The following is a 9,063-nucleotide window of genomic DNA, read 5'->3' on the forward strand; positions in this document are numbered from 1 at the left end:
TCGAACACGAATTTCCCGCTTTACGCGAGCGGTTGCCTACCTACCTTTGGCTACCCGTGCACGACTTATGACCAGACCCAAACTCCCATATGTCGTCGTTCGTGGGTCACAGCCTGAGCTCGTACATACCTTATGTAACACCCATACAGAGGAGGAAATTTAATTGAAAGTCGCTGCCTAGTATTGATGAATAAATACGATATTGCAGGCCTGTGGTTGTTCATAAGAACGACGCAATGTTCCTTTGGACATGTATGCAAACTGTCTGTTAACAGCTGAGGACTGACCCAAGACGACCAAAAAATGGCTCTTGCCACTGTAGCGATACAGATCGACAAAAAAAAGCGACAAACTAAAGATAGTGTGAAATAGCTGTAATTGAAGGACTTTGAATCACTCTCTATTGGCGCGATTGTCTATATTGTGACGTATTTTGCTCTAACAAGGGAACTTCCCCATCGCACCCCCCTCAGATTTAGTTATAAGTTGGCACAGTGGACAGGCCTTGAAAAACTGAACACAGATCAATCGAGAAAACAGGAAGAAGTTGTGTGGAACTACGAAAAAAATAAGCAAAATATGCAAACTGAGTAGTCCACGCGTAAGATATGCAACATCAAGGGCAGTGTAAGCTCAGGATCGCCGTGGCCCTGTGGTTAGCGTGAGCACCTGCAGAACGAGAGGTCCTTGGTTCAAGTCTTCCCTCGAGTGAATAGTTTACTTTTTTATTTTCACTGTAATAAGTTTAGTGTCTGTGTTTTGCGACCGCACCGTAAAACCGTGCGAATAGTAGACGAAAGGACGTGCCTCTCCAATGGGAACCGAAAACTTTTGATCGCAAGGTCATAGGTCAACCGATTCCTCCACAGGAAAACACGTCTGATATATTCTATACGACACTGGTGACGGCATGTGCATCACGTGACAGGAATATGTTGTCGACCCACCTAACTTGTACACTTGGCGAATGGGTTAAAAGATTCTTCTACCTTGCCCGATTTAGGTTTTCTTGTGGATGTGATAATCACTCCCAAAAAAGTGATGAAAACATAAGAGTTTGTCACATAAACTGCAACAAATGAATGCAACAGTTTCACAGTCGCACAGTTTTCTCTATGCTCTGTCAAAACATATGTTTTTAACGTTTTCAAATTTTTCCGTGTGTAGACCGTCAAATCCTGCATATGTCCAAGCAAATCTGAACATGTCCTGGAATTTTGGAGAGCGAAGTTGATTATGTGTGAGTGCCTGAACTTTGATAATTGTCTGAAAATAAAAAATAAAACTTTTCACTCGAGGGAATACTTGATCCAAGGACCACTCGTTCCGCAGCTGCTCACGCTATCCACGGGACCACGGCGCTCCTGAGTTTACACTATACTTGATGTTGCCTATGTTGCACATAGACTACCCAGTTCATATATTTTGCTTATTTTTTTCGTAGTTCCACACAACTTCTTCCTGTTTTCTTGATTGATCTGTGTTCAGTTTTTAAGGACTATCCACTGTGCCAACTTATAACTAAATCTAAGGGGGGTGCGATGGTGAGGTTCCCTTGTAAGATATAGTGTGCCATTAAAGGTGTTATAGTGTGCAATCCGTATTCTCCATTGGATCACCTACGCCTTCAGTGACCTCCCTACAGAGGTGACCTCGAACAGACACTTCACTATGAATTCGGGGAATGGAGCTGGCATGAAAATAGACAGCGACGACGCTTTGCAACCGGCTAGCAGTAATGCGACAGGTAGTCAGCATGATCAACAGCCTCAGCAAACAGCCCCACAAGGTAGGAAAGTGCAAAACTTTAAACTGTTGGCGTTCTGGGCTTTACGGCCAGAACTCTGGTTCCTGCATGTGGAAAGTGTTTTTTTGCCAATGTAACGTACAGGAAGAGACCTTAAAATTTCATTGTGTCGTCGCCTACTTTAGTGCAGCTCAGACAATCACTGCAGAGATACATTGCACGCGCATAGCTACACAGCGCTTAAAGCCTGCCTAATCAAGCACTTTGTACAGTCACCAGAGCACCTGAATGCAGGCTCCAAAGATAAATGGCAGACGACGTATTAAGAAACGTGACCCCCCCCCCTCCCCGTCAGCTATAGTGTGACCTACGCGCGCTAGGGGGACCTGACCTACTTTTTGAACAGCGCCTCCGCGTAATATGGCTCACCAGGCTTCCAGAGAACACGAAGCTTCATCACAAGTGTTGGGAGACAAAGCTGAAAACATGGCGGGTAGCATAAAAGGACAGTGCGATAGCATTCATTCTGTCAGCGGCCCCGTTCATAGCATTTCGGCGGCCGCTGCAAAAACAGGCCGCGATGCAAGCGTGCCGAGGAAGCACCGGCCCTCACGTCCGATCAACTAGACCTAGAAGTTACAGCGCTTGCAGCACAGGTGGCACCACTACACAGAGCACAGCGCTCGACAGAGCGACACATTGGACCACACAAAAACTTCTGTGAGGTTAAATGGACATAATGTTACGTATATAATCTAATATCAATGATGGAACAATGTGCATCCGATAATTGTTATTCCAGTTACGCAAGTGCATAGCTGAGATGGTTTTTGGACCCGATGTCGGTCTGATCCTAGACCGAAATCCATTGTCCCTAATGAAATATACCATTACACCTGTGTATTAAATAATGTAGTTCGTAACTTGATAATGCTTTACATCTCGTACAACAGTTGAACGACAAGTATTAATGGACAAATTCCATAAAATATACACAAAACCATAGTACCTTGCATTACAAATACTGTTTCTAAACTACCAATACAGCGATACTTGTGACGTTCCGCTTATTCTGGAACGTTACAACACGAAAGTCCAACATCGTGTAGACAGAAAGTCTAGTAGTAGTAGTAGTTGTTGGCAGAATGAGATTTTCACTCTGCAGCGGAGTGTGCGCTGATATGAAACTTCTTGGCAGATTAAAATTGTGTGCCGGACCAAGACTCGAACTCGGGAGCTTTGCCTTTCGCAGGCAAGTGCTCTACCAACTTTTTTTTTAATAGTGAAAAAATAAAATAAAGTATCCTGCTTCTGTCAGTACAAAACAATAACGGTCTACGATTCTCTTTTAGGCGCGTACCTCGCTAATCCCGTCATACCTCACGTTGGTGTCGGGTACGTCTTCACGTGTGTTTGTGGATCCTCTCCACTGTCCTGGTCCTTTCTTGTTTTGATACTTATATACAATAATTACTTTCTCTTACCCGGGACACCCCAACTGGGTGGGGGATCAAGCAAGGCACTCCCTAAAAAATTTGCGTAATATGTTCGATATCTCGGATGTCTCATAAGCTGTGAGTGATGTTCCTGTAGTAAGGCCCAAAAGTCAAGCACATTGTTACTGCCGTCGCGGAAAAGATAACGCACAGTCAAGCCTCGAATCCAAGTCACTGCGTTTGTCTTCGTTCGGGGATAATATGTCCTATCTGGGAGAAGTAGTGTGCGTGGTTCTATTGTTTGCGGCCCCACCCGAAGGAGGAAGGCGATCATTTTTTTGACCAAACACCATACGTCCGCCGAAGGACCGCATATCAGGCGATGCTCCTCAGTGTCTATAACATTGCACTGCGGACACATTGGCTCGTCCGCCATATGAATTGTATGCAACCTGGAACGAGTCACGTATTTCCCATTTACCACCTGATACCACAGTGCGCGCGTTCCCGTATCAAGGTGTGGGTGGTGCACTGTACGCCATACCACTGACCACGTAACTGTTGGTTGGCGGCGCTCTACGGCATTATTCGGCCGTCGTCGAGTCAAGATGTGATATATATCACGTGCCGTTGCCGGCCTGGTAGTCGGTAGTTCCATATGTACATAACTGTGTTCCACAAAGAAGGTTCGCATATGGGCAAGCGATGGTGAGATGTGAGCCACCGCTACCGGAGCCGAACGAGAAGGTGGAGCGAGTTCGTCTATCAAGCTGCCCGTCAGACTTGTCTGGTGTCTTGTCTGGTGTCTTTATCATTGTGGTTACATAAATAGCCACTGCTCGGTCGCGTACGTGGACTAGTCCAAGACCTCCACGACTACGAGGAAGGGTGAGGGTTTCGTATCCTACCTTAAAAAGCAGACCTGTGCCTCCAGGATTCTGCAGGCCAACACCACCGGCATAGGAAGAACTTGTGCCAGGTGGGGGATGCGAGAGGCTAGATAAGTGTTGGCAAAGGTGACCCGTTGTATCATATCCAGTACCCTTAACCTGTGACTTCGGACACTCGCACGAATTGTTTGCAGAAGATGTCTGTAACTCAGTGCCACCGTGCGTCGAACGTCTGTAGTGAAGATAATTCCTAGGCATTTCATCTTGTTGACCGGCTGTAATGGTGCTACACTTCCTGTCGCGAGTCCTCTCCCGATGTTCATCGCTCCCGACTTTGCCATGTTCAGGCGACTTCCCGTAGCCATACAATACAAATTAATCCAATGCAAGGCCGCTCTTGCCTCGTCGCCTGACCGTGCTAAAACACTAGGTCATCTGCGTATGTTCGGCATATAAACTTGTTGTGCCTTATCGTCATTCCTTGGAGTCGATTCCGGAGCCCGCAAAGCAGCGGCTCGACAGCGATGGCATACAATATCGTTGACAGCGGGCACCCTTGTCTGACCGATCGTGAGATGGTGATGGGCCCCACCAAGCGTCCATTGATGAGCACTTTGGATGTGGCTCCGTGGAGTAGTCTCATGACGACGGTGACAAAACTTTCCGGAAACTTCATTTTCGTCATCACGTCCGTGAGATAAGCATGACTCAGCCTGTCAAATGCGCGATCGAAGTCTATCGATACCAATACACCCCGGAGACGACATGTTGAAGCCAGTGCGATAACATCGCGGTAGTCGCTGAGTGCCGTTTGTATGTTGCTAGCTCCTCCTAGCTGGGTTTGGTCAAGTGAAATCACTTGGCGTATTACGCGTTTAAAGCGTGCTGCAAGTATCCTGGCGTAGATCTTGTAGTCGCAATTAAGAAGGGTCAGTGGCCGGTAGGCCTGTATCCCTGTGCCGCCAGATGGTTTGTGGATGGGGATGATCATTCCTTCCACGCAGGAGGGTGGAAGAGGCACGTTGGGAGACATCAATTCGCAGTACATGGCAGTCCATCGTGGAATCATGAGATCTTTAAATGTACGATAGAACTCTAACGGAAACCCGTCGGGCCCCGGCGATTTGTGCGACGCTCCCTTATCAATCGCTTCCATTACGTCGTCAACTGTGATTTCACCTGTTAACTCCAGGTTGGCCGACTCGTCGAGACACGCGGAGAACGTTCGTCGGACCTCATGAAAGGCTGCCCGATCGCGTTCCGCTTCTTCATAGAGATGACCGTAGTGTTCCACGAAAGCGTTGGCAATGTCTTTTTGCGTTGTCATGCGGCGACCATCTGGCAGTACGACCGTCTGTATTAAGGTTCTGCGGCTACGTTGTTTTTCTCTGATAACGTGATACATCGACGGGGATTCTCCACGGACTCGTTCAAAGGCCCTTGCGCGGATTGCGACACCCTCCAGTCGGCGGCGCGTTATGGAAATTATTTGGGCCTGTGCTCGTTTTATACCGGCACGACGCTCCTGTGAAGGTGCTTGTACAGAAAGTTCGCGGAGCATCGTGAAATAAAATTCCGTCGTGTATCGCCTCCACATCATCTGCTCTCGTCCGTATGCAATTAACGCTCGGCGCAATGCAGGCTTAACGCATTCCAGCCACCACTGCAACGTCGTCGGATATGTCGGGAGGCGTCGTTCACACACATGCCAAGTGACTTCGACTAAGCGTCTGCACTCAGGTTCCCTAAGGTGTGCTGTATTCAGTTTGCAAAGACTGCGACTCCTCCACACTTGTTGACGACTCAGGGAGACCGTGCATATATATGCTATGTGATCTGAAAAGGCGACAGGCCACAATTCCGCATCTAGGATCGCAGGTTAGAGACGACGTGTTACGTAGATGCGATCGAGACGACTTGCAGAGTGACTCGTGACGTAGGTGTATCCACGTCTGTTGCCATGTATCTTCTCCCATGTATCAATGAGATTCATATCCTGTATGAGTTGCCGCAGCTCCGGGCATGAAGTATAACGTGGGTGTTGATCTTTTGGTGCGAGCACGCAGTTGAAGTCGCCTCCAAATAAGACATGGTCATACCGACCTAAGAATAGTGTTGCAATCTCCTCTGCGTAAAATCGGGATCGGTCGCGCCGTCTGTCTGACCCCGACGGTGCGTAAATGTTAACGACCCGTACTCCCAGCACTGTGAGCGCCAGTCCTCGCGCTGACGGCAGGTACACCACGTCCTCGGCTACTATGCCGCTACGTAGAAGTATCGCTGTTCCGCTGCCGCCTTCGGTAGTAGGTGTAATGTACGTATCGTACTCATAGAGGTCGGGGAAGCTCTCAACACATACTTCCTGCAGCAGAACGATGTCGACGTCTGACGCATGCAACATGTCTCGTAATAATTGCAATTTGACAGGCGTTCTGATCGTATTAATATTAATAGAGGCAGTTCGATATGCCTGCCGCTGTTCCTCAGTGCGTAAAGCGCACATGAACGCTTATGTTAATTTGTGTGCTGCTGCCCGGTGACATGCTGTCTGTGCGTCAGTCTGCACCTTCTGCGTGGTTAACATCCGGTGGACGCAGCACTCGCCATGGCGGGTGCGTCGTCGGTGTGGGGGTCAGTATCGGATTCATCGGCCCAGTTCCTGTGCTGGAGGTCCAGCTCCCATCGTGTCTCTCCGGCCGGGCTGACCGTAGGCGGTGGCGTTGCTGCGGTGGGTGGAGGGACTCCTTCCGTCGGCTTTCCGTCCGGTGGGTCTGTATTCAACCTCTGTGTAGCATGATTCGCGTCGTACTGCTGTGTGGGAGGTAGAACCTCCCGTTGCGCATCCGGATGCACTGTATCGACGTTACACCCAAGTCCATCTGACGTGGACTGCAGTAAGCAGGTATCCGACGGCGCTAGCCGTCGTTTCTTGTGGCGCTTCGGCGATCGTTGTTTGCGCGTGTGCGCCTCCGTATCCGAGTGCGGAAGTGACTCCCGGTGCTCAGGAACGAAAGCAGCTGTCGGCACAACAGCAGGATCAATTTCCATTTCTCCTGCCGATCCTTTCCGCTCAGTTAAGTGGGTCGTCGGCGCCGGAGCGGCAGAGGTGTGCGTCGTTTCGTCACTGGAGGCGGTCTCTGCCGCAATCGGTTGCCTTAAACTGTCAGGATTCTGTAGCTGGTCATTCTTCGGGATGGGATCCGTTCGAAATGCGTCCGCATACGTTAGTGGCAGCGGCGTCAACGTGGACGGAGGTACGGGTTCGCCGTTTGGAACTTGCACTATCCTCCGCTGCATACATTCGGAACGGACGTGGCCCTCTTTCCCGCAGCCTGAGCATGTTTTGGGTTGTCCATCGTAGATGACTATAGCTCTGCATCCGCCGATGAACAAGTACGAGGGTACATGTTGTGTCAGTTCTATTCTGATTTGACGCACCCCATTGAGAACGGGGTAAGTCGTGAAGTTGGACCATTTTTCCTCAACGTGGCTAAGCACTCTTCCATATGGGCGTAAGGCGTCAACGACCAAGTCAGACGGAACCTCGAAGGGAAGTTCGAAAATACGTATGTTTCGTAGGCCCAGTCCTGCATGATCAATAGTTACTTCTCCAACATGTCCATCATAGTGACGAAATTTGAGTCCATGTTTAGTATCTCGGATGATTCTGTCACATACTGCATCGTTAATCAGCTTGACGTAAACAACACTGCTCACTATGGGGAGGTGGATTCCGGTAAGTTCGTTGTAGTCAAGTTTAACTTCGGCTCGTAGGAACCTTTCTACTTCGTAGGCTTTAGGTCTCGCATATTCATTCGAAAAACTAATCTTGAGAGTCGACTTTCGGTATGCATGTGCCATTCTATATCGAGTCGCCTAAACGCACGAGTACGCCGAAGAGGTAAACAATTGCGCTAGCGCGAACTTCTCCGGCAGGGACGTAAACAGACGACCGTGCCGTAGCACCGCCGAAGGTAGACTGCTACCCAAGCTCAGTTGGTAGAGCACTTGCCCGCGAAAGGCAAAGGTCCCGAGTTCGAGTCTCGGTCTGGCACACAGTTTTAATCTGCCAGGAAGTTTCAGTAGTAGTAGTTGTTGTTATTACTGTATTTATAGGTTGAAAAGTGTAGCAAACACAATGAAATTCTGTACTCAATGTTACTGCAGGACGTAACTAGGATTTTGTAAAAGGAGGGATCCGATTTGTTAACGAGGCCTTTAAAAGGCTCGTGGACAAAGAGAGCATAAGTGAAATTTTGATATAGTTTAATTATACAAATTAATTAATTGATCAATTAATTAACCCCACCCCCTGATGATATCATGGGTTTTCCCCAGCCAGCACCTGGGTCCCTTCTCCCTCCCCAGCTCCACCCCCAGAATAGCCAGGAAACAGAAATGTTGGTGGAAAATTCAAAAAATGGCGGGAAATTCAAATTTGTTGTAGGGAATATCCAATTTTGTGTGTTCACCTTGAGGTTTGGTGACCAGCTGACCTAGTTCACACCATCGCCAGACAGTGCTGTTGGCCTTCCCCTTCCATCGTCCCATCTGGAAATTAGCAGGAAAAGGACAGACATGAATCTTTATTTTGTATGCAGTGTGGTATATTTATTATTTAAACAATTTGAATTGGCATTGATCGAGCACTAGCCAGTAGCTTCCTCCAGTTTGGTCAATAAGTAGTGGATGTGTAGTGGATATTTTCACTATTAGTCTAGCACAATAGAGTTGCTCCAGCCAGTCTAGCCAGTAGCCCTATATGGAAAGGATGGGTGGTGGTAATAATAACAGCACAGAAAGCTGTCACTGAAGTACAAGGGAGTAGCCTCCTACCGATCTACAAGCGAATTGCTGCTGCTGGGAAGAACATGAAGATACACAGTAGCCCTATATGGGAAGGATGGGTATTAATGATAGGACAGCAGGTTATTTCTGAACTACACAGAAGTAGCCTTCTGCTGATCTACAAGTGAATAGCTGCTACTGG

The sequence above is a fragment of the Schistocerca cancellata genome, chromosome 4 (genome assembly GCF_023864275.1).
Source record: "Schistocerca cancellata isolate TAMUIC-IGC-003103 chromosome 4, iqSchCanc2.1, whole genome shotgun sequence".
NCBI lineage: Eukaryota > Metazoa > Arthropoda > Insecta > Orthoptera > Acrididae > Schistocerca > Schistocerca cancellata.